The following is a 27,058-nucleotide window of genomic DNA, read 5'->3' as shown; positions in this document are numbered from 1 at the left end:
GTTTACTTTCGACAAGTTTTGATTCGAACCAACAACATCCAATCATATTATGTGTTTGAACACTCTTGTCGATCATGACATACGGTTGCACGCCTCTTGCGACGAATGTGAAAAGCAATGAGTATAATTAATTACCGTTTGAAAAGGCCGTTAAATTTTGGTGACACTTTCGTGAACTGGTAGACCTGTGATGAATGTTAAGAGTTTGTTGTTTGCAGTCGATTAAAAAAAATAGATGTGCGTGTTACTAGTGCTATATCATTTTCGGTCATGTATCTCAAAATGGCACTTGTTTTCCTTTTCTATTCTATTCTATTCTAACTCCTACACAGCCAGTATTGAAAAGCATCCTGGAAAACACTGCAGTTATTCTGAAGTGTTTTTCTTGTCAACATTAATATTTGAAGCATATTTTCATATATCGCAAATATTAAAACGGCCAGGCCTACTGTGCAGAGTTGGGTATGAAGATGTTTCAAAATTAGACGGCAATTAAATTATTCATTAATTGGATAATTTAATTAACGACTTGTTTTGAATCTTAAAGGCGGAAGAAACGAGGACAACCGTATCGACCGTTTCAGTTTAAAGGGGATATAATAAATCGTTGGAAGTGACTTGGCTAAGAAGGTTAATGTCACTCCTTTGGTCCTTTGTGATGGGACAGAGGTATTTGCACCTTGCCCTGGCTAATAAGCCTAGGTTATAGCGCCTCTACTCGCTTAAAACCTAATCTGATTCTCGTATATATTTGATTAGGCAGATTATTTGTATAATATACATTCAAGAGCATCTAACTACTTATACTTATCTGACATTCTGCTGGACGAGATACGATGGTGAGAACTCCGGGGTCTATTTCACTATATGTTTGACACCTTCGATGAATCCTATCGTTAGTTTCCATAGTTTTCATACTTCGCGCATCCTTTAGCACGTATTCATTTAATCTCATACTCTGCGAGAAGTTGATCAACTAGTTATTGCTAAACAACAATAAACTTCTATCAATGGGTCGATTTATCAACACAAGGAGTAAAACAGCTGAAATACGGCTCCGAGCTTCGTGAAAAATGAAGCAATAGTTTTCCACACGCATCATGGAACGCACATGATAAATGGTTTTTCGCACTCACCACATTTTCGAGCGCCCAGCACATTTTCAACGAATTTGATTCAAACAATTCAAAGTTTCTCCCTTGAAATTCGCTACGGAAATTTTTGACATATAAGGATCTGTTAGCTTTGAACAAACAAACTTTGAAGCGGAAAACGGAGCATTTAACTATGTCAAAATCAATTCGAACGATGCGGATTCCGGATGAAACACAAAACATGTATACCCAGTTCAACATCCTGCCCTCCGAAGACACTTTCGATATCACTTTTGGGGTATGGGCCAAAGCTTCGTGACTTAAGCGTTGTTTATCATCAAGGGCAAACCAGTGGATTTTCTTCCTTACTTCACAACAGGTTCCAACGTGCACTTTCTGTTCAATTTTGTACTACCAGAATGCGAAAAACTATCAGAAATATTATAAATATTCCAAAATCACTAATGAAGCGCAAGAAAATTATTTTTTTGACGGGAGCAAAAATTATGTGTGTGCGCCGTCGATGTTTGCTATGATCCCAATTTTCTCAAAATGGCACTTGTTTTCCTTTTGGATTAATACAAGGTAATAAAGAGCTCCAAACTACAAATCAATATATGTAATACGAGTAAGAAGGATGCCATAGCAAACTGATGGGCTCTGCTCATTATGTTTCGATCAGAAACTTTTTTTGTGTTGTTTGATAACATTTCCAATTGAATACATTACGGTGGCGTCACAAATGAACTCGTGTATTCATTTTTGACAGTTCGCTTGTACACGCTCATTGATAGTAACTCAAATTTGAGTAGCTAGCCACTCAATTTCATAAAAACTGCACATGGTCAAAAACTGAGTTTGCCTCGTTTACTCAGTTTTGAGTTTTGGATGCAAATGTCAAATGTGAGTACATTTTACTCAAAAAGCAAATTTGAAAAATAATCATTCAGTATTTTTAATATTATTACAAAGAATCTCACCGATACTTCAAGTATCCTTTACCTGTTCATCCAGACGCTAGCGTGTCTGGAAATATAATCCGACGACGTTTCTTCACATCTCTTTTATACCAATCGGTACATTGTAGAACTAGCAGAAACTATAAAAACACGAATAGAAGTTAGATTAGAATAAAAACAAAACTCAGAGAAACCTACCTTTTAGTTTTCTGAATGTTCTGCTTCGACTCTACAGCTACTAGGTCCGAGGATCGACCTTTTCTTAATGTTTTAGACGATGTCGAACTCCTCGCACTTTTTCTTGAGGATAAGTAATTTTTTCACTCAAAAATTTAAAAATTGAATGGTTATTCACCAGCTGAGTTAACTCTACTCAAATTAAAACTCATTTTTTGACATATTGCGTCTATTTTTCAAATTGAGTGCTCTGAACTCAAATTTTGAGTAGTTTTGAATGAGCGTGTACTGTTTACATGGACATGGAAATATTCTTTGCGATTTACTTCGAGCGAATCTACTCGTCCACAAATTTTTCTAAGTCTAATTCTAATTAATTTCATATTACAGTTACATTTCATCATATCTTTCATCGATACCTTAATTTTCATTATACTTCAACATTTATCAGTTTTCTCATGTTCCTCCCCTGTTCTAGTATTTTCAACAATATTACAGCACCGACGCCATCTATAGATTAAGGTCACGCTGCGAAAAAGAGAATAAAGTGAAAATGTTTGAACTCGTTTTAGATTTTCCAAAGCCAAAAGCTATTGAACACTGAAAAATGACCTGGTTCCATTAACGAAAACTAAAATGAAACATTTTCTTAAATCCCTATTTTCAGTAGCAATTAATTAAAAAAATGGAAGCATTTTGCTACAACACTCACGACACAATGCACCAACGCAGCTTCTGCTGCAAGATTTTCATACATTTTTTTCACCATCCCGTGTCGTTGCCACAGCATCGGCAATGTGAACAGCCGAAGTGAAAGATTTTTGAACCTTTCGACATTTTGCTTCGCCCCAGCTCTGCGGATTATACCGCGCTCGGGCCCTCTTCGGCAGCCGAGCAGGTCGGAAACGAACCGAACTGCAACCCACCGACTGGCCGAACGGTGAGAGAGGGAAACGAACGTGGCACAAAATGGATTTCGGCACCGAACCAGCAGCGAGCGCTCGAACGTTCGTGTGGCTTCGTCGGCTGACGTAGGCACCGCTATCGCTATAGATTGGCCGACGAAAAAGGAGGCGCGGTCATCCTAGGCGGGGTTGATCAGTTTTCCCTCACACGACGTTGATAACTCGTACTCGCGCTCGTTTGTTAGTCGAGTACTAGTTGTCAGCGAGAGTGGTCGCGTTTTTGTGTCCGATTTTTCGTGGAAATAGCAGGTTGTGAAAAGGCACGATTTTTGATTGGGGGTAGGGTAGCTACTGCGTAACAAACGTTGCTGTTGTTGGTACCGTGCGTACAGTAGGCTATTGATTGCGGCATAAATCAGCACGCGCGCTCGTGTTTGTGTGAGAGACGGTCAGTGTTGCCAACGAGACACTTTTTAGATTAACCTGTTTCTCGTCCCAATGACGACAACCAGCAGAGATTGTGGTAAGTTCATCATTTTTCACTTTTGTTTTTCTCGATACATATAATTTGGTCGTAACCGTTCTCTTTTGCGCTCTTACGTGCGGGCCTATCGCTTGCAGCTCGCGAGAGATATACGAGTGCTCGCGATGCAATGGGTATCGTGGTGAGATTGTGCACGTTTTATCGACACGTGACGCGTCCGGATCGTTGTTTGTCTGCTGTGAAGCTTGGATGGGTTTTTGTTTCGATCGAATTCGGATTTGAAAATAGCCGCATCAAGGTGGGGTGAAAGAGCACGCGGACATACTTTCGCTTTAATTTTGCTCCCACCAATGTTGTTATTCTGCACGCGTAATCTTGTTCCGTCCCGCACTCATTCTCTCCCTGTTTCCCTCTCTATCTCTCTGCAACCTCGTATCATCCCTCGTCGTTCGGATGAGCGTTCGGCTCTTGTGTACTTTAAAAATTTGAATTTCATTTGTATCATTTGCACTTTGGAACGATAATAAAATTGGACAATAAAGCGGAATTTGAGATTTAAATGTAAATCTTATTGCTATCCGATCAAAGCGGAATAATAAAATGGTAAAGGCACGTACTTTCAATGATAAGCTTTATTACGGGTATTTTTTATCATAATGCATGATTTGCGATAGTTTAACTCCATTAATATGCATTATAACTACTAGTTCAAGTGCAGATCATATAAAGGTAATTCGGATGTTTATCAAAGAAATGAATTATAATTTTCTCCGGCATTCGCGCTGCTGGTCCAGCTTACCACGGCTTCGGAGTTTGTCTTCTACTGATTTCAACAGGTTTAATGCAATTGGTGCTTGAGGCGTCTGTGCCATTCTGTGTTTTTTCAAGTTTCTTCAGTCATTTTGTTCTAGCTGCTAAAATAGGTATGATCGAGGTATTATACACTTCGCTTCCCCCTTTTTAAAGATTCTGAATTGATTTCTTAACAGAAACCTCAACATAAAAATAACCCACAGTCAAGCTGCGAGAGCAGCAGATAGAGAGAAGTGCCAAAGATCGTCTGCGCAAGCACGAACAAATAGTTTTACTCATTAGCAAAAACGAGCGTGTAAATGATTTTGAGTCGACTGCTGCGGCTGCTGCTGTTGTGACTGATCTGGTTTTCGCGACCCGTGTACACTGGGTTCAAGTTAAATTAGCGGCTCGGTGGTGGACGGTACAAAGTTCGGCACGAAATAAGATTTCTCGTTAGTCAGCCGGTCCGTCAGCATGTGATTCTAATTAGCAGTCGAGTTGCTCAAGTTAGCGCAACAAAATTGCGATCCTCGTTTCCCAGCTCTCGCTAATCGATTTGACGTTAATTAGATTTACGCTCCGAATGAGCCGTTTGGCAGAACGAAAATAATTGGCTGCTGTATGCGAGATGACCTGCAACGGGCAGTTGTTGAACGTGAACGGAAAAAATGATAGGTACAGAACGAGTGGCGAATCCAAGAAGGACCCTGGGGGTTCAGAGCCCCTCCCCCGAAAATTTTCAACCTTTTGAAAATTTTTATATTTGTTTCAAACTCAAAATCATTTCAAACCAAATATGTTCACCAAAACTGATTTTTATTAAATGAGGTTGTTATGTATAACGTATTGTAAAATGTTTATTTCAAAATCAAAATTTCCGACGCCTCCTTAAATTTGTTTTCTGGATCGGCCTCTGTACAGAGCCGCAGTTTTAAAAGGATTATTATTGTAAATTTATCATTAGAACTTGCCCAACGAGTTTGGTGTATGAGTTAGCATTATTGAAAATACATAACTTTATTCAAGATTTACAACCTTTCCAGTGCACTTCATTACACCTAAAAATTACAGACGCACCATATAGACACAAAGTCCGTAATGTTCCGGAAGCACAGAATTCCTGATTACAAAATCGAATAATTGTTCGTCTAGCCAGCCAATCCATTGTGCACCCTAAGGAGAAAATTGTATTAAACTCTGTTTCCGCACATCAACGTCTGTAGAGCTGTCGGATTTTATGACGAGGGAAAACTGTTCGGTTCATGGTGCAGTAAGAACTCGCGGTCACTTAGATAAATTCCGTGGGTTTATTCAGTAGAACTAGGCACTCATTATAAGCTCAAACTGTTCAGTATAGAACGTGGCACTATTCTGTATGTAATTCATTTTCTTCTATACTGTGACCTTGTAGTATGATAAGGTTTGTTACAAGTTATTAAGAATAACTATTGATACCGATTAATTATGAATAATGACTGACTGTTCTGATTGCAATTTGTACTATATATAGGTTGCTACAATTATTAGATGAACACAACTGTTCTGTTCAGGAAGTGAGAATCTTCTAGAAAAACTGACTGCAGTATGAGTGTTGAACGCAACAAACTCTTCCGTAACGCCTATAGTAGTTGGTTCATTATGCGATACCTAACTGTCCTGTGAAGTCTCACTTCCTCGAACTTATGCAACCCTAAAGCTGGCGCAAACAAACTCTATCAGGAATCACTAGCGACTGGCAGTGGCGTAGTAGCGCGAAATGAATAATGAAGTTTGAAAAATTTAATATGTTCAACAAAAATATACCTAATATTTTAAATGAAATTCTCAAAGTTTTATTAGCAAAAGCTATTTCCTTGTAGTGAAAATTGGCGATAGATCTCGGCACCTACCTTTCGGCTTGACTACATCGAGTAGATCGCGGCGAATTGGGGAGCTAAATGGCTCCAGGTATCGTGACAAACTGGAAATTCCGCCACATTCTGCAGTTCTTCCCTGACGGCGAACATGGACTGGACAGTGTGCGAGAAGTATCCCCGTAGCGGCCACTAGGAGATTCGCTACCAGATCGGCCAACGGAACTCTGCAACTGCACGTAGAACGACGACCGGCAAGCTAAAGTGAAAGCCTTAAAAAATACCTCTTTGTTGAATCACTTCGGCCTGACAATGGAATCAAGAACATTGATGCGGCTGATCTAACAAGAAGGATTATGACGCGAAAACTATAACCACGCAGGAGGACGGGCATAGCGTAGTTGGTAAAACGAGTGCCTTGTACGCAGCTCACCTGGATTCAATTCCCAACACTGAACATAGGGTTGGTATTTTTTTCCAAAAGAGATTTCTCTAACCCGAAAAGAGGTGAGTGACCCTAAGGTTAAAACCTCTATAATAAAAAAGAACCACACAGTAGGCGTCCAGATTACTGGTTAAATGAGTAGTTCAGTACGCTGTACGCAGCTTGTCTCAAAGCCAGAAGGTGGGCATAGAGAGCAAGATCAGAGAGCAACGCAAGCGACGTTTCGGGAAGCTTGGGCCGCTTTGAAACGGTAGATCCAGCTTAGCAAGCCAGTTTGCCATAAGAAGATGTGCTGAGAAGTAGACCCCAATCCCTGGGGGACGCGTACCGAGTCATGATGGCCTGTCGACGCCAGCTGAAATGTGCCGGAGCAAACTGAAGATAATCGATGAGGTTATCTTCCCGAACAACGATCCAACTACCTGGTCACCGACACCGTACGGCTAAGAAGAAGGTGCAAACACAGACGAGTGGCAAGTGTCTGATCGACACGACTGGCAAACTGCTTGAGAGGATTATCCTCAACAGGCTAACCCCGTACGCGGAAGGTACGGACGGCCTGTCAAGCAACCAGTTTGGCTTTTGGAAGGGTAAGTCCACAGTGGACGCTCTCAACTCAGTGATAAATACTGCCGAGATAGCGAACCAACGAAAAAGGCGAGGCGTTCGATACTGTGCGTTAGTGACACTTGACGTGAAGAACGCATTCAACAGCGCAAGCTGGCATGCCATCGCGCTCTCGTTACACCGGCTTAGCCTACCGGTGGGTCTGTACCGGATCCTGGAAAGTTACTTCCAAAACCGCGTACTGCTATACGAGACCGATGCCAGTCAGAAAAGGGTTCCGATTACCGCCGGAGTCCCGCAGGGCTCGATCCTAGGCCCGGTGCTATGGAACCTCATGTATGACGGGGTTCTGAGACTGAAGTTCCCTCCTGGGGTCAAGATCGTCGGCTTTGCCGACGACGTAACCTTGGAGGTCTACGGGGAGTCAATCCCTGAGGTAGAACTAACCGCAGAACACGCGATCAACACGGTGGAGGAAATGATGAGCGCGAGAGGCCTGGAGCTCGCCCATCATAAGACGGAGGTAGTTATCGTCAACAACCGCAAGTCGGCACAACATGCAGTTATCCATGTGGGAGAAGTCGCGATCACTTCACAGCGAAGTCTGAAGTCTCTCGGAGTCATTATAGACGACAAGCTGACCTTCGGCAGCCATGTCGACTATACATGCAAGAGAGCGTCGACTGCTGTTGCGGCTCTATCGAGAATGATGTCCAACAGCTCAAAGGTGTGCGCCAGTAGACGTAGGTTACTGGCAGACGTTGCCGTATCTATCCTCAGGTACGGCGGCCCGTCATGGTCAAGAGCACTGAGGGTAACCAGTTACCTACAGAAACTGGAGAGCACCTACCGCGTGATGCTCCTCAGAGTGATATCTGCCTACCGCACGGTATCACACGATGCATCCTGCGTGATAGCGAGCATGATGCCAGTCGGGCTGGTCATTCGGGAAGATGAGGAGTGTTTCGAGCTACATGGAAATAGAGGAGCCCGCGAGCGCACCAGGGTGACCTTGGTCGCCAGACGGCAGCGCGAGTGGGACAACTACTCGAAAGGTAGGTGGACTCACCGGCTGATACCTAGCATAACGAGCTGGGTGGGAAGACCCCATGGGGAAGTTCACTTCCACCTGACACAAGTCCTGTCAGGTCATGGCTGTTTCCGATAGTACTTTCACAGGTTCGGGCACGCGGAGGTCCCAGCCTGCCCGGACTGCCCAGGTGTAGACGTAACTGCCGAACACATACTGTTCGTATGTCCTCGGTTCGACGTCGAAAGAAGAGCAATGCTTGACGTTTGTGGCTGGGACACAACCCCTGATACCCTTATTCAGCGGATGTGTCAATCGGTGGAGAAGTGGAACGCAGTCTCGGCTGCTACCACCCAGATTGCCAGTAGGCTACAGGTAATCTGGCGAACCGAGCAACAGACGACGGGCACGGCTAACTAGTGATTGGTTAGTTGGAGCGAAAAAGGCCAAGCGCAAAAAAGGGAGTGAATGGTCTGTTCATGCTGAGGCAGGTTTGGCGCAGCGACTGGCAACCGCGTAAGGGGTATACCCAGCCACCCCGAAGCAAGGCAGAAGAGCGAGTGTATAGGCGTATATGTGGACTGCCTCATGCCAAGATGGTAGGGTCGTAGCGTAGTATGTTGGGACTTAGCTATCGATGCCTCGTGGCGTGGCAGAGGAGTGAAAGGGTGAGCATCCAAGTCAGTCTCACACGGTATGTTAAGGGTGAGCACAAAAGTCAGCCTCACATGGTATGGTAGAGGCTAGTACAAAAGTAAGCCTAGCAAGGAATGAAAAAAGGTGAGCACACAAGTCAGCCTCGCATGGTATGTCAGAAGTGGGGCCTAAGAAAAATGTCCCACATGGGATGCCAGGGGGAGTGACAGAGGTACAATAGAGTGGCACGATCGAGAGTGAATCAGGTGATAGGGTGAGCACCCAAGTCAGCCTCACATGGTATGGGTGAGGCGAGCACAAAAGTAAGCCTAGCAAGGAATGAGTAAGGTGAGCACACAAGTCAGCCTCGCAAGGAACGAAAAAGGTGAGCACAAAACTAAGCCTCATGTGGAGTGTTTGAGAGTGAATCAAGGTGCGATAGAGAGAGCACCCAAGTAAGCCTCATACAGGACGTATGAACGCGTGAGTGAGAGTGAATGAGTACATTAAGTACAGCCATCCCCCCAGAAGTAATACCGAGAGGTAGTTACTGGGAGGAACGATGGCGGAGCCCAATGGAGTTTAGTCGGTATTAATGGCAGCGTCACCATTCGAGCCCGACACGCCCCCAGTACACCTCGTGCGGTAGCTTGGACACCTACCAATAGCACGTGTACTGGGCTAGGACGTAAAGGTCTTCTCCATTGTAAAAAAAAGATCCTTAAGAGGTGGCTTCCAGAGATGCTGCTGTACAAGACGAACGAAGGGCAGAAGTCAATGCGAGTCACTGCGGAAGTTCCTCGGGGTTCCCTTCTCAGTCCAACACTGCGGCTGCCCAGGAAACCGTGGGTTTCGCGGACGACGTGTCATCAACGGTATTCGGTGAAACACTAGACGAAGTGAAGGTGTTGGTGACGGAGACAGTAGACGCTACCAAGAACTGGATGAACGGGGTCAAGTTGCCGATATCTCACAAGACAGATGTGGATGTGCTGACCAACAGCAACTGCAAAGGGGTTCAGCGGATGCAGATTTCCATCGTAGGGTACGTGATTGCATCGAAGCTTGCACTCAAGCAATTAGGAGTGATAATGGACGACCGGTTGAGCTTCAACAACCACGTCTGCGAAAAGTAGGCAAAAGCAACAAACGCAATAGTGAGGATCATGCCAAACGTCAGCGGTCCAAGAAGCAGTTCGATACATCTGCTATCTAGTGTTTCGTTTTTGATACTGCGAAACGAGGCGCTGAAAACCAAGCGGAGCTTGACAGAAGATAGCGAGCGCTACAATCGAAGAAACACCAGAAACGCGAGGAAGATGATGAGAATGGCGACGTGGCAGCAGGAATGGGACAATACGGAGAAAGGAAGGTGGACTTACCCACTCATCTCAAACTTGTCGACGTAGGTCAATAGAAAATAGACACCGCTCCGGTCGTACCGTCATCGGTTCGAGCACGCAATGTCACCACTGTGCCCGGAGTGTGCGAACGTCGAGGAGACACCGAGCGGTGTCTATTTTCTATTGAATGTCCGTGGTTCGAAGCGACGTGCTACTTAAAATGGGGGGACTTGACATCAACCCGGATAATGTAGCCTACAGAATGACAAGCGACGTAAACACGTGGAACGCGGTCAATAGTGGTGACGCAGATCATGAAATACGCCATGAACAACGAGCAACGGTTTCGGGAGAGCAATCACCGCCGGTAAACTCTCCTAGTAGGCTAGTTCCACCGCCGAAGACTAGTCGGGTAGACAAAGCATCGAGTATGGGTTATCGAGATACCAGCGAACCGGACGACACGCTCCATCCGTATTCGCCGACAGACCACGGCACCCTACTGTTTGACCCAATAGAAATATATCCAAAATCCAAGAAGAATTGTTATCGGGAGAACTTCTATGGCCGGGGAACTCTCCGTCAGCGTAACCTCTGGGGACTAGACTAAGTAGACCACGACGAGACACTACCAGTCGCGGGTCGTCGGGGTACCAACGAACCGGACGCCCTGCTCCACTGGAATCGCCGAACCGACCTCGACACCTGGCTGGTTGGCTCGGTTTCGGGAGAACTTCTCTCACTGGGGAATTTTCCGTCAGAGTAGGCTAGGCCCATCGTTGGGGAATAGAGCGAATAGTTCGCGTTCAAGCCGCACAGTGGTCCAGATCGCTAATTTAGGAGGAATTTTTACTTTCTGACAAACCTGTATAATTTAGCCGTATCATGTCTTAGGATGAATTTGTGTACTTTAGAAGATGCTTCTTTTTATTGGAATAGTTATTAGGGTGGTTCTAATTTATCTAAAATACGAAAATAAACTTTTTACTGATGAAAGATAGAGCTCCACAGTCTTCCACAAAGTTGTAAAGTAACTTATTTTGAATAAATTTGTTGAACATATTAAAGCTCTATCTCTTTTAGTTTTTGTTATACAAGAAATTTAAAAAAAAAGATTAGGGTGTTCCTGAAAAAACGTTTTTTAGTATAACTTTCGTATCTTTTACTTTTTGTTAACACAACCTTTTTCTCCAAGACACCGAAGGTCTAACTTTTTTCTTTAAAAAGTTATGGACACTTTTCGTTAAAAAAAATAGCCTATTTCAAGGCTCAATATCGCTGATGCGGGCACCTAAAATTGAATTCTGTTTCCACCACATGAAAGACCATACTTATTAGTATATTTGAGCAAAAATTGGCGAATACGATATTTTTTTAAAATTTGCAATTTAGATTTAAAGTTTGTAGTTTTGCAGGTTCAACGCATTAAAGCATTTACACACATATCGTTGTATTATGAAAAAAGCCACTTTCAAATATCATTCTCTCATCGCAGCAAGCTTTGCATAAGTAAAACGACTGTCAAAAAAGGTTTCTGATTTTATTCGTTTTAAATAAAACTAGTAAATATGGATATTAGTCGAAGAGAGTTGGCGAATTTGCTTATTGCTGGTAAAAAGACAGATGAACTGCTTAAGTTCATTACAAGTAGTAATCCAAATGTAAAATTGAGACTTGTTAGTGCTCGGAAGAAAATAAAAATCTTCATGTTGGAATTTAGAAGGTTGTGGATTCGGAGTAAGCGCACGCAAATTCGGTTTGAGCTGGAAAATTTTGTGTGGCTTGAAGGAAAGCTAAGATTCGAAGTCGAAGGTAAAGGTAAAGGCCGAAAGAGGAAACCATTTTCCGAAATATGTCGCAGAGCCAAAATAAAAAGATTAGGAAAGTTGCGCGATAAGTATTCCACGGAAGAACTTGGTTTAGCGTCAGCCGTCAACGCTAATTCTACTGGTTTCCGTTTAGTTGGCAGACAAATCGAACGATTGTCGAAAAGTCCCGTCAGATCTACCGTAGAGAATTTAGGATCTATGGCTGTCCCGATTGCAGAAGCGTTTACTGCGGAGGAGGCACTTAGATTTATTTGTGAAAATGATTTTTCTATGGCGCAGTACCAAAACATACGCAGCTCAGTTATGCAGAAGGGTTTGGACATTTATCCCGCGTATAATAAAATAGTAGAAGAAAAGAAACTATGCTATCCGATCGGTATGTACTATTCTCAAAGATTCGTCCCTGAATCAACAATTTTTTTCAGGAATTTCTGTTCAGCCTTCTTGTGCGTATGTTCCCCTTCAAGCTCTTGTTAACCATACCGTGGAACGACTCATCTCGTTTCTGAATATTGGAGTTCTACCACTGCATCCTGAGGATAATACGTTTGTTATCTTTAAGTGGGGCTGCGATGGAAGCAGCAACCATTCCCGGTAGGCAACATTATTTTTCTTCTAAACTTTGACTGACAGTCTCTTTTCCACTTGAACATAGATACAAGCAAATGTGCGTTGACGAAGATGAAAATGGAGAACTATTCGAGTATAACGATTCGCATATATTTGCTCTATCTATAGTACCTTTACGTGTAGTTAGTCGCCGGAAAGATGAGTCAAGAGATTGCATTCTTTGGAATAATGATTTTCCATCTTCAGTATCCCTGTGCCGACCAGTAAAATTAATTTTCAAGAAGGAAAATCCTGAACTAACAAAGGATGAAGTTGCCGCGATGAACAAGCAAATCGATGAATTAGTCCCGACTATAGTAAATGTTAATATGCGCAAGATTCCGATTAGTTCAAGCTTCATATTTTCCATGGTTGATACGAAGGTAGTGAATGACGTAACAGGCACACCGTCTCAAGCGTGTTATATATGCAAACGCTCCGGAAAGCGATTGAATGATCCTTTACTGGAAGCCAGCGATCCACCGGATAGTTTATATGTTTTTTCACCTTTACATTACATTAATACGAGCAATGGAGTTACTATTGAATATTGCTTACCGTTTAGCTCTAGCAAAACCGCGTTGGCGCGTAGGCAAAAATACCAGCGAGCTTAAGGAACGACAAATAAAAATTCGACAAGCGTTACGTGACCGTTTAGGTCTTCGTATTAGCGAACCTTTGCCAGGTGGCGGAAATTCTAACGATGGTAACACAGCTCGAAAATTTTTCAGAAACCGAGATGTCGTTGCAGAAGAAACCGGGTTGGACGAAATGTTGCTAGAACGTATGTATGTGCTATTAACAATCATCAACAGCAAATTGGGAATTAACGCGGATGCTTACCGGAGTTACGCCGAAGATACACGATTGCTTTATGTACGCCTGTATGGTTGGTACGCTCTCTCACCAACCGTGCATAAACTCCTGGTCCATGGAGGAAGCATTATTCAACATAACATGCTGCCAGTAGGTATGTGCAGTGAAGAAGTTCAAGAAACCAGGAATAAAAGTATTCGCAGATTCCGAGAATTCCACGCACGCAAATTCGATCGACTCGTCAATCTTGATGACGTTTTCAAGAGACTTCTTGTTTCATCAGATCCTATAATTTCTCTTAAATGTAAACGTCGAATTCAACGAGCACCGCTGGATATACCTGAAAATGCAATGCATCTACTTTTGAATTAATTGGCATTGAATAAATTCTCCTTATATAAATCATAAATTGTTGTCATAGCCAAATTATTTTTTATGAACACATTCTGTATTGTTGATATGTAAGCAAAACAGAAAAGGAAATACAAAGGCTTTAGGCAATTTCTTTTATGTCGCTATGCGATAAAATTTAAAACTTTGGTTAGTAAATTTAAAATTACATGCTTAAAAAAAATAATATTTTCCAATTTTTGCTCAAATATATTTAAAAGTATGTTCTTTTCTATGGTTCAATCCGAACTTACTTTTATTTGCCCCAATCAGAGATAATGACATTTGAAAAAGGGCTATTTATGAGCGAAAAGTTTCCATAACTTTTGAAAGTATAAAGTTAGACTTTCAGAGTTATGAAAAAACGTGGATTGAAGTTTTCTAAAAGCTGTTCAAAGGTTGTTTTAACAAAATATAAAATTTCTTTCGAACATTAACAAGTCTCAATTTTACATTTGGATTACTACTTGTAATGAACTTAAGCAGTTCATCTGTCTTTTTACCAGCAATAAGCAAATTCGCCAACTCTCTTCGACTAATATCCATATTTACTAGTTTTATTTAAAACGAATAAAATCAGAAACCTTTTTTGACAGTCGTTTCACTTATGCAAAGCTTGCTGCGATGAGAGAATGATATTTGAAAGTGGCTTTTTTCATAATACAACGATATGTGTGTAAATGCTTTAATGCGTTGAACCTGCAAAACTACAAACTTTAAATCTAAATTGCAAATTTTAAAAAAATATCGTATTCGCCAATTTTTGCTCAAATATACTAATAAGCATGGTCTTTCATGTGGTGGAAACAGAATTCAATTTTAGGTGCCCGCATCAGCGATATTGAGCCTTGAAATAGGCTATTTTTTTAACGAAAAGTGTCCATAACTTTTTAAAGAAAAAAGTTAGACCTTCGGTGTCTTGGAGAAAAATACTCGGCTTGAAGTTTTCAATAAGCTGTTCAAAGGTTGTGTTAACAAAAAGTAAAAGATACGAAAGTTATACTAAAAAAACGTTTTTTTCAGGAACACCCTAATCTTTTTTTTAAATTTCTTGTATAACAAAAACTAAAAGAGATAGAGCTTTAATATGTTCAACAAATTTATTCAAAATAAGTTACTTTACAACTTTGTGGAAGACTGTGGAGCTCTATCTTTCATCAGTAAAAAGTTTATTTTCGTATTTTAGATAAATTAGAACCACCCTAATAACTATTCCAATAAAAAGAAGCATCTTCTAAAGTACACAAATTCATCCTAAGACATGATACGGCTAAATTATACAGGTTTGTCAGAAAGTAAAAATTCCTCCTAAATTAGCGATCTGGACCACTGTGAGCCGGGAGCTCAATGACGAAGTGGTGCTAAATGGCACAAGGGAACCGCAGTGCTCAGTAAATTAGATAATCTGAAGTTTGCCGCCCAGATTGTTCTAGTAGAGGAGGAGCACTGATTCTCGACGCACACTTTTCTACTGCCATATCGAAATTGCCACGTTGTGTGTATGATTGAAAATTGGTAGTGCGTCGAGGATGGGTGCTGTAACCCTACTAATTGACTACTAAGTAGTTGGATTCGAGTGTGTGCTGTGTAAATAAATAAACCTTTTCTCGAAGTAATGTCGTAAGGTATTGCACAGAAGGAATCAGGTTCCGTACAAGAGTAGTTGTATTACCGGGAAACATTGGCATGTTCGGATGCAGCTCAAGAGCGAATATTGTTCTTTATCCAACTTATCAACGTTTTTGTTTCTATAAAAAAATAAGGAGAGCATTCAATTTCGCATCCAATAACCTATTTTTGATCAAAATCGGTTGAAAAATGGCTGAGTTATTAATTTTTATCCAAATTAGAAACCTGCTCGCATGGTCTCTTAAGAGGTTAGTCTGATATTGTCTCGCACTATAAGATGCTATAATTATATATTCCGTTATTTTATCCAATTTCATGTTCAAAGTTCACACGCATTCTTTTGACCGTATACATAATCGAACAAAAAAAATGGTTTTCTTTTAATTTTTTATGAGACCGTTCTCTTAAAAGTTCATGCGAGCAAGTTTCTAATTTGGAAAAAAAATTAATAACACTGCCATTTTCAAGCGATTTTGATCATAAATAGGTCGTTGGATACGGAATTAAATGTTCTTCTTAAATCTTTATGAAATCAAATACGCTTTCTAATAAAAATGTTTAGCAGTTTTCATATTTTTAATGAAGAAAAAGCAAAATAATGGTAATTTTCATATTGTTGTCCCAAAACCGAATGTAACATAACATAGCATATCGTTGGAAAGGCATTTCTTCTTCTTTCCAAAACACTAAAAAAATTAAAATAGGTTTAAAAATGACCGCGTAAAAAAAATTTAGTACCGAAAGTTCTGAAAAATCGGTTTTTTTGCTATAAATCAAGATTTTGAGGGTACATTAAATTGACCAAACGTGGTTTTGTGTTATATTTGGCCAGACTTACAACTTTTACTATATCACTTTAAAAGTACATTCATTTTTTTTATTTTTTAGCACCGTGGTATTAATTGTTATTGCCTGCTTTGACGTCGCTTGCTTTGAATAGTGAGACGAGACGTTTGCTTGACAATCAACAGGTGGGTTTGGCAACTAATTTACTTTGTTCATGCTACTGCAATCAGAATTACCCGTCCGACCGACATATTTCGTTGGTCCCGAAAGCGGCACGCGCATAGACGTTTTCTTATTCTTTTTTCTGTTTGTTTTATATTTTATTTATTTATTTATTATTTTTTTCTGTTTTACATATTTTGTACGGGTTGGCTGCATTCGACAGTTCCAGCTCGTATCCGCGAGTCCTGTCCCTGTTTAGTCCTATTAGCCTGTGTACGCTAACGAATTCGATTGATAAATCAACGTAGAATGACATTTGCTGTGAGCCGTGTTTACAAACATCGATTCACAGTTTAGTTTTTATGTCAGTTGACTTTGCCATCGCGCACTGGATATTTGGTTAGATTGAATCAACGATTTTGTGGAATGTCTAACTGCGGTTAGTCTCCACTACAGAGAAGAGGAGACAACCGTGGGATAATATGAACCATTATATACCAATCAATATACCTTTATATTGAACCATCTTCTGCGTGATCATTTTGTTAATCGCGAGCGAACGTATAAGGGTCGCAAACATACAGAACAACTACTGGGTTCGGTTTATGTATGTCAATATTTTATGCAAATCGCAAAAAAAAATTAAAATTGAGCTTCAATTTTCAATGCACCTTGATTTGTGGTTAAGTTGTGATCTTTTATGTGCACGTATATTCAGCAAAATACAAAAGCATGTGAAATGTATCTGGCAACAATGGTCGTTTGCCAATAGGTGAGTCGCTTAGAACAATGTGCCATATATTCTATATCAGTTACGATAACACGATATAAGAATGCGATTCACAGTAATACAGAATCAATTCGCTCGTTGCTAAAATTCGTGTAACATCGTAGCACACACGGGTCGCATATACTAGGCTAGCTCGTTAGAGTGTAAACATTTGACGAGTGGGCGTCATAGAAATTGTCTGCGAAAATAATTTATTTATCGCATACATCAACAGGCCGCACTCGGCCCCAATGATGGAAACTTAAACTAATTACATCTAAAAAACTGCAGGAATCGCTTTCTTAAAGATATCCGAGACAAATGAAAGTCGAATAGGTGCGACACACGATTAAAGAGGCGTGATGGCGGCATTAGCTGTTTGAATAGTTCGTCGAAACGGCACTCTTAGAAGAACGTTTCCGCGTAACGTTCTGGACCTTGCTTGGATGTTGACTCGCTCTAGTAAATCTGGAGAACCGATGCGTCCTGACAGAAGATCAGAGATGAATAAGGTTCTTGCAGTTTCTCTACGACGCTGAAGGGTATCGAGCTGGATGAGTTGACACCGACTCTCGTAGCTTGGTAGACGAACAGGATCGCGCCAAGGCAGGCGTCGAAGAGCATACCGTATAAATTTTCGTTGAACGCCTTCAATTCGATCGCTGCTGTTCATGTAATTCGGGTTCCAGACTGCCGAACAATACTCCAGCGTGGAGCGTACTAAAGAGCAGTAGAGGGTCTGCGAGGGATTTAGCCGTACGAAAAATTAAGCCCAGGCTTCGCGATGCTTTACCCACAACATACGAAATGTGATTCTTAAATGTAAGTGTTGAATCTAAGAGATCCTTAACGCAGCTCACCCGGGAAACAAGAGCTCCAGACAAGTTATATTCAAACTCAATGGGATCTTTTTGTCTGGAGAAGGATATCACAGAACATTTCGCCGGATTCAGAATCATTAGTTTGTTTTCACACCATCTGCTGAAAGTGTCAAATTGCTGCTGCAAATAAAGTGCGTCCGTTCGGCTCTTAATTCTGTTGAAAATTGTTAGGTCATCTGCATACGGCAACCGTGGCCCTTTCAGCTGATAGTTTACATCGTTGAAATAGAGAGTGAATATGAATGGTCCGAGATGACTTCCTTGCGGAATATCAGACGTTGCTGAGAACAGTTTGGAGTATGCATCACCTATGTTCACACTGAGTTGACGGCCAACGAGATAGGATTGGAACCATCGCAGGAGTGATCCACTGAGGTGAAGTTTTTCCAATTTAGCGATTGCGATATAGTGATTGATTTTGTCGAAAGCTGCAGATAAGTCAGTATATATAACATCGAGCCCTTCAGACACAAAAGAGGTTAGAGATAGTAGATTCGTTGACGTCGATCGATTCGGCATGAATCCGTGTTGGTCTTTCGAAATATATTCCTTACAGTGAAAAAACACTGACTCCACCACGACTAACTCAAAGAGCTTGGAAATGGCACAGAGCGCAGACATTCCTCGATAATTGTCAATGTTTCTCTTATCAGATGAAAGCTGCTTTCCACAATTGAGGAAAAATCGCGGTTGTCAGTGACATTTTAAATAGTTAACAGAGTGGTTCCACCAAACCAGATATACACTTTTTCAAAAACACAGCAGGGACACCATCTGGCCCGGGAGATGACGATGCTTTAAGCTTGGATGCTGCTGATACAATATCCGAGTACACGAATCTCACTGACTGACCGTTCGAGTTGGGCCACGCCGCTAGCTGCAACGTCAATCTGTTACGAGGACAGTGTCTCACTGACGAACACACTCGCAAATTTTAGATACGAACAATTTGCATATGACTTGTGACTCATGCCCAGCTTCACCATTCAAAAACATTGTAGAAGGCAAGCCGGTTTCTTTCCGCTGCTCATTGACGTATCTTCAAAACGATTTAGGATCCGACTTAAGCTTACGTTGCATTTTTCGTTGATAGTCTGAAAAACAAAAACTGTTCAGTTTTTTAAAATCGTTATTGAGCCTTGCATAATAAGCTCTCAGTGACAAGGTACGGCGTTTGGTAAACTTTCGTAATGCTGCTCTTTTTGCAGTTTTTAGCTGACGTAACTCGGCTGTCTGCCAGGGGGATTGATCACTTCGTTGATTACACTTTGGGACATGACGATCGATAAGGTAGCTCATTATATGAAATTCATATATTGTTTGCTGCCACCGAATGATAGACACCTGATAGATCACAAGGAAGCTATGCCGATGCCCAAAACCTATGCTGGGAATAGGAAATAGGGGTTAGATTTCTATGGCATGCAAGTTCCCAAATTTCGAATTAGAGGTGTGCACCGATGAAAAATGTCGTTATCGGCGGCGTTTGTGTGATTTGGGCCGGCGGCGGCGGCGTATCAGCGTGACGCTGTTCGCTAAAATCATCGGTGGCGGCGCAATGCGGCGTGGGATATTTGTTGATTTGGATGAGAAGTAGAAATGACTGGCTCAATAAATTTGCTATATTGGCTATTGTGTCTGCGTGTTTCAAAATTAAACCAAATATTGATGACGCAGCGGTGTCATCAGCTTTAAGTATGACACTGTGTTTTTTAACCGGGAATGAATTTTATTTGAGAAAATGGAAATAAAATAAAAGTAAATATTTTTAGCAGACCCAAAATTGCGATTATTAAAGATAAATTTAAATCACCGTTCCTAATGCTTGTAATGCCAACTGCTATGAATATCGATGCTAACATAGTTTCAGAAAGTATGAACAGTTTTACGCCATCCAAATCAATCTAATAAATATTCCTCAATAGATAAAATAACAAGATGTACTTCACAGAGCCGTCTTAAGACCACTCGGGGCCCATTGGCACAATTCAACTAAGGGGCCCCAACAGTTGAACAGACGCAAACAAATCAAGGGTAGCATTCAATGAAGCGTGATATCCTAGAAAAGGTAAGAGTAAGAGAATATTTGAAGTTTAAAAATATGAGTTGAGTTTCCCTTAACAGCATTGAATGTTCAGTTACCAGTATACTGGCACAATTGACACTAATAATTTATTCTCCGTAGTTATGTTGCGTTGTTGAAGGTTGAAAAGTTTCTTGTCCAAGAAGAAGGAATAATGGTATTGAGCAGATTTAGCGCAAATTTAATATTCGAACTCCCTTGTCTAGAACAGCAATGAATTCTTCATACTTAAGCCATTGTATAACTTCTTAAATATTACAACATCTTTTATATGCCTATTGACATTAGATGCCAATCTTTATTGATAGGTTAACGAACTTTACTAGTTTAATAGTCCAACGCCGAAATCTCGCACTTCTTGCTACTCTAACTACGCACAACATACGGTAAATATTCGTAATTGTTTATTTAGATTCTAGGTAGTTAATCATATCATCAATATTTTAAGGTTTTTCACTATTGATCACCATCACGACAAATATGCACCAAAAGTTCTTCTCCGAACGACGCAGAATAACTACATTTGGCTGAAATACAGTTTAACTTGCATTTGCTGTAAATTTGTTGACAATGTTTTGTATTGATCTGAACATCATAACCAGGAAAATCAGCCAAGCAAACGTACGAAAAATCAGCTCGAACATTACAAGACTGTTTGCAGGTTTAGATTGAGGTTGTTCGGTGAAAAAATATAATCAAACTATTTCTGTTCTTTACATTTCAGCCTACTCAACGGGCCTAAATTTCTGAGGATTGCTGAAGAATGAGTAGCCTGAATCGTAAAAAATAGAAATATTTTTATAATATTTGTGACCAAAGCTGAAGACACATCACAAGAATCCGAAGTTATTCTACCGTCAACATTAGCACTAATTCAAAATTGGCCACGAAATTTTTGATCTGGCAAGCAATCGGCTGTTGCAGCAAACGAAGTCAGATTTATGTCACAACCGGAATTATGAATAAGGAAACTTACCACAAAAAGTGATTTCAAAAACGTCTTTTTAGACAAGACTATGATTCTACAGCCTTTTGTGCCCAAAGACTATAATACGCCAAATTTATGGAAATTTTGAAGCAGCAGCTAAAAAAGAAAAAATCTAAGAGAAAAGTTACACTAAGAGAATATATTCGTAAATTTGCTACGAATAGGTTGCCTATAGAAAACTTAGTAAAATATACGAGTTTTTCGCACAAATGATGAATCATTTGCTAGATGCTAGATCGATCTCTTTCGTATAAAAAATAAATGTTGTCAAACATCGGCCCTAAAAGATCGGAGGAAAAAATGTGCGAAAATTTTGTTCGGTGAACGAAAATGAATTCGTGCGACTAACGAAATATTCCTGCCATACAAACATTTTGTAAAATAACGGAACATTTTGTTTGGATCACGAAAAACAGTTTCGTTTTTTACGATGAATTTTGTGCAATGTACACTAAATATTTAACATCACGAAAATTTTCCTTCATCAAATCGCCGTGTTTTTAGTTCGTGAAACGACGAATTAATTCGTGTATTTTATAATATTTTCGTTCTATTTACGATTTTTTTTTATCGGTGTACACAAACTACTATGTGACAGTTTATTGTTGCTGCCTGACATTGCGACAACTGAAAAAAATGAAATACCATATGGTCGGTGTTAAGTCAGACCGAACAAAGTGACATCCAATGAATTTCGAGAAAAACGAGTTCACAGTTTCAATCGCAGCATCCTTCAAATTATAATTCGAAATTCATTTTTGCCATAACTCATGCTAATTATAACATAGTTCAATACTCGCAAAAGTCGAATGTAGCTGAAGAAATCATTTTCTCACTTTTTAATATTTTGCGACTTAGTCCGGTCTGACTTAACACCGACCATATTTCCCTTGAAAAAGGCCAACACCAAAGGCCGAATCGTCAGTTAGTAAGCAACCTTCATAAACATAACCTTCATCTTTTAAACTGTGGGGTTTGCAAATCTCAAAATTTTGGCCGTGTGCGGTTAATTGTGTTCAGTTTCGTCACATCAGAAGCTGAGCAATTTGGAAAATTTTATTTTTCAATGAACATTCAACTTCGCAAACAGAGAGCTTTGCATTTAATCTCTTGTTGCAGGATAAAGAATAAAGATTCTTTGGTTGGTCGAGTGGCCGTGAATCGTAATTTGTCTTTCCATTTGACATTTATTCGTACACTAAGGTTTCGGATTTACCCAAAGCTGAAATCATGAGCTCAAGAAAGTTCTACTTGTGATCGCAAAATAATCCAAAAGAGCTTTAAAAAACCTGTTTTAATCCACCTAGCGGTGCAATTGTGCCTTTCTCATTTCTCTAAACTATGGCACGGAGGCTTTTTATGTTCAACATAATTGTGGAAATGTCCATTACATAACTGTAAAACAGCATCCAGCACCCCAAAATCAACTGTTAGCACTAGCGGCGAGGCCGTTAACAACAATGACGATGGGTTTACGCATGCGCAAGTGCAAGAAGCAAAAACAACATCCGACCGTAAGCACCAATACAGCTTTTATTACGAAGACCTCGACGTGAGACATGAAAGAAGCAAATAATCCCAAAGATTCATTAGGCGAGCAGACAACTGTATCCCCTCCGTGAAAGAGGGTCTCCGCGCTCGAGATCAATAGTATTTTTTTATTTATCTGTTTTATATACTGAAAATACATGTTAAGCTATCGCTATGGACCATGCCAAATAAACGAATTAATAAAAAATTTGGATTAGATTGCGGCAAAGTTCTACTGTTTTGATTTTGTAGGCTTTTTCGGCAAATTAAAGGCAAAGATAAACAAAAGATATGAAAATTGAAAGGCGGATGGATTTCCTAGAGAGAATCAGTTGTAAATTTGCAGAAAATCTTCCATCATGCCGATATGAGTATGTCTAGCACTAGTTTTCCATTCCAAGTTACATTTCGGCAGACTTTGATGTCAGGTTTTAGGAATGTAAAGGGCTGTTGCATGGCTAGTATTACGAGGCTACTGACAAATAAGAATCCTTCTTGGCCAGGGGTCGAACATACGACGGGTGGCTTATAAGACCAGCGCCTTACCCTTTGATCCGCTAGACCTTTGCTCTGAGCTGCCGTCTTAGCCCGGTTACCGAACGGTTACTCTACTGCATCGAAGGCATGACGTGACGTGAATTAACTTCCGAGGCCTGGTTTCAACATCGCATTACGAGTTGTCTTAGCATAGAACAAATAAATAGGATTTATTGTCAAATACATGCTTGATTGAATTATTGAGAAAAGACATTCAAATAAAGTTTTCTACGTGTGTGAAAAATAATACTCGTCGTTTTGAACAGCCAGCAGAAGCCGACACAACGATCGACCAGCAGACGAGCCCCATGAAAACTGTTTGTTGCCTGAAGCTACCACCAAATGCCAGTAGCGCTAGCTACGTTCCAAATATTTAAGGTCTGTTCACATGAACTGTACAACTCTGTTTGAAAGTGGGATTCAGAATAAATAAATATTAACAATATACACACAAAAAAATAATGAAATTTAAACGACATGTAAATCAATACGAATGTAAACATACAAAGATTGAATCAAAACTTTGATTGAAAATTACGTTAAAATCAATGCACTCAATTGGAGCATCAAAAAGCATTCAATTTTACACTTTCATTCGTGTAATATTACATGTCATTCATTTTACAGCAATAAGCGTGTAAAAATACATTGAAGTGCATTGGTTTTCCGATTGAAGAAACTGTAATTTTCAATCCACGTGTAGAATTATAATAAAATTCGTTGAAGAAAGCACGACAAGTCGTGTGGATTTTTGGTGGAACTTAATTTTACATTTATATTCATGCTCCAAATATGTGCATGAAAATAAACTTAAAATTACAAAATATTTTTTTCTGTGTATGAGAAAGCACGCTTTTTCTTGCATTGCTTCTTCTCTATAAAATTTGTACTTTTTTATCGCCTGCATACCGGTTAAGCACATCAAAATGAAGTTTGTTTGCATTCGACAAGTTTCAGGTCGTGTTAACAACATTGGCTCGTTTCAATGTGAATGTTGCTTAAAGCGCGTTCGTTGTCATTTTTGGCAACTATCCGAGCCAGGAAGCCAGCTTATGTTGGCTTTACTCATTTTTCAAAGAAACGTCAAAACATTCACCCTCTTGTTCAATAGCCTGCCTTATGATTGGGAATGGAATGAAATACACAAAAGTGTTATATCCAATAAGATTATCGTCTTACAAAGAGTATACCAAAATTCTTTCACTCAATACACATTTAGGTCAAATATGGTTTCGGCGCGGGTTTAAATATCGGTGACGCAGCACAAAACAGGCAATCGGTGCACTGACCATTTTTTCCTGAAATCAGCGGCGTGCAAAAATCATAGACGGCGGCGGCGCACACCTCTAGTTCGAATCTGGCACGAAAAATTGATATCCTTGAAAAAACCTTATGTTCATAAATAATATTCAGAAGCGCTGAAAGGAAAGAAATGTGCAATAATAAACAATAAATAGGTACGTCTTATAGCAAGTACTTTCTGGTCCAATTTATAATAGATGTGAAAGTAGTTTACAATAGGAATTGAAATAAGGGCTCAAAAGAGCATGGGATAGAATGCAAAGAAAATCAATACAAACCTACAAACAGAAAACCAATTACAATCCCCAAGGCCCCACTCACGGCAGCGAACACCTTCCAAATCACCCGTGCCATCCCTGCCGCTGTCATTGTTACTGATATGGCGAGGAAAAGCAATTTGAAAAATTCATGAGATCGAAACTCGGCGCTCAACTGAAGTGGTTTGCTCGAAGTCGAAGGGCCGACAGGGGAGGACAAAACACGGCTGAAAAGATATTGATAAATCGGTTCGACTTCCGGCATACATTTATCTTCAACGGGTAAAACAGCTCAACCCACACCATCGCAGCAACCCTTCGACATACATACAAATACACACACACATATTGCCTCGGTGCTTCCTTCCGTCACCGCATCGCGATAGAGAGGGTGGAAGTGTCTCTAGTATAAACGGATGAGTGCATACGTGGCATGTCCTACCCGATGACGACAACGACGACGAGGACGACTTTCCCGAAAGGGTGGTGGTAGCCGTCTTTCAAAAGATAACCGGATGGAGTGGGGTTATTGAAAGGGTGTGAAACTAGATTTTCTCGCTTGCTGGAAGCGACGGTAGAGACAAAATTGAAAAATCAGTTCAAGTGAATATCTCTGATTCGACAGTTTTCTTTGGCTGATGTTCTAATAGCGAATGTTGTATCCGGGTTGGTTTTTTTTGCTCAACTCGCATCGCCACTTAACAATCGAAGAAACACTCTCATAGTCGCCGGCGTGTGTGGCAGTGAGTAGCAAGTCAAGTAGTTGTACTTGATTCGAAGAACAAATAAACACACCGAGGAGTGACACGTGTTCGATCAGGCTTAAGGAAAATGGCAGTATGAAATGAGGGTGAGATTTATATAACAATAGTAATGACAGAAAAGCGTCGCAGTGATATGGTAATATTTATAATTACACAATGCGCTTCCAACGGAGCATCTATTCACACAGTTTTTAACGTGTAGCATATGCTGTAGATGTATGGAAAAATTGTTTCAACTGTTATGAATGTATTTGAGTTTTTACGGGAGATATTTTTCTATTGCTGCTTTATATTCATTTCTGAACTAATCCATAGCCACAAAACAGTTATTTGTCTATACTTCAGTATAGTTTTAGACGAAATTCATCTTGCAATAAAACTCTTCAATTTGTAATGTGAACCCAAAAAAAAAGTAAAGACTACAAGCTTCATGGAAAGAATTTCAAAAGTAGCGTGTTGGATTAGATTCACTATAATCGCAATTTAACAAGGCTACATACCACCACTAAGTGATATTTCTCTGCCTAGGTGCTACAATCCCTCACTCCTGCAGCAAATATTCGTCCTTATGCACTGCAGCCAGTAAGTAAAGCATCAACAATCAGCATCTCACCCCACCGGAAGAGAGCGAACACATAGAAAGTCAAAAGACGGAAAAAGCCATCCGACTGCTCTGGAAGAACTGATTGATCTGAACAGGTGGCGAAATTTACACGATTGTGACCTGCCAAAAAGTTGGGGGAGAATCGACGGGTTGCTGGCAGAGCATAAGATTGTAGGGGAAATTTGTTCCGATTCTTGTTGTGGCACTGTGGTTTCGGAATGTTGATCGATATGATTAATAGTGTAAACAACTGGTTCGTTCCGAGTTTCACTTCAAGTGCATCCAAGCAAAATTTTGCCGTCAGACTGATATACACTTTTTTAGTTGAGGTATCAGTAATCAGTGATATTTTTAGTAATCAGAACTTGATTGTGTAAATATTTTTTTAATTTACAAATATGGACCAAGTAACTAGAATCCGCTCTAAGTAGCAGCTTCTGGAATACATTTTTCTTTTCAACCATTTTTGAACGAGAAGATTTGAAAAACTCTGTAAACCAAGTGTCTAGCATCCAGGCCACAGCCACAGCCCAATGCGAATCGCTTCCAGGCAGATAGAAAATTTGCGAATCCGGTAGTTCATTACTGTGCTATCTTCTTCCAGAGAAAATATCTCCGTAATATTTTCATTAAACCTTCCAATTATTTCGGTCCTGCCCGGCTAGACTAACTAGGAGAAGTGCTACGGATAAAGCGAGAGGAGCGCCGGTTCGTATTATTAGTTGAATTATTTCAATTCATAACCAACCTACGTCCGCCTGGTAGCATATATTTAAGGGTGGTGAGGGGGGTTGGCAGGATTCGCTCGCACATGGCCACGGGCGGGTAAACAAG

The 27,058-nt window shown here is 40.4% G+C and overlaps 1 protein-coding gene across 1 annotated transcript in view; it reads left to right on the top strand.

Annotated features, from left to right (window-relative positions):
* The first annotated feature begins 3,393 nt into the window (after positions 1-3,393).
* LOC131694276 (serine-rich adhesin for platelets) overlaps positions 3,394-27,058 on the top strand; it is a 152,618-nt gene continuing 128,953 nt past the window's right edge. Inside the window, exon 1 of the mRNA XM_058982870.1 lies at positions 3,394-3,658. The gene's annotated coding sequence lies outside the window, so the exon portion shown is untranslated. The remainder of the gene's footprint in view (positions 3,659-27,058) is intronic.

Source organism: Topomyia yanbarensis, chromosome 3, assembly GCF_030247195.1.
Source record: "Topomyia yanbarensis strain Yona2022 chromosome 3, ASM3024719v1, whole genome shotgun sequence".
NCBI classification, from domain to species: Eukaryota; Metazoa; Arthropoda; class Insecta; order Diptera; family Culicidae; genus Topomyia; species Topomyia yanbarensis.
Note: the sequence above shows the minus strand (reverse complement) of the source record. Positions and strands in the feature narration are given on the sequence as shown.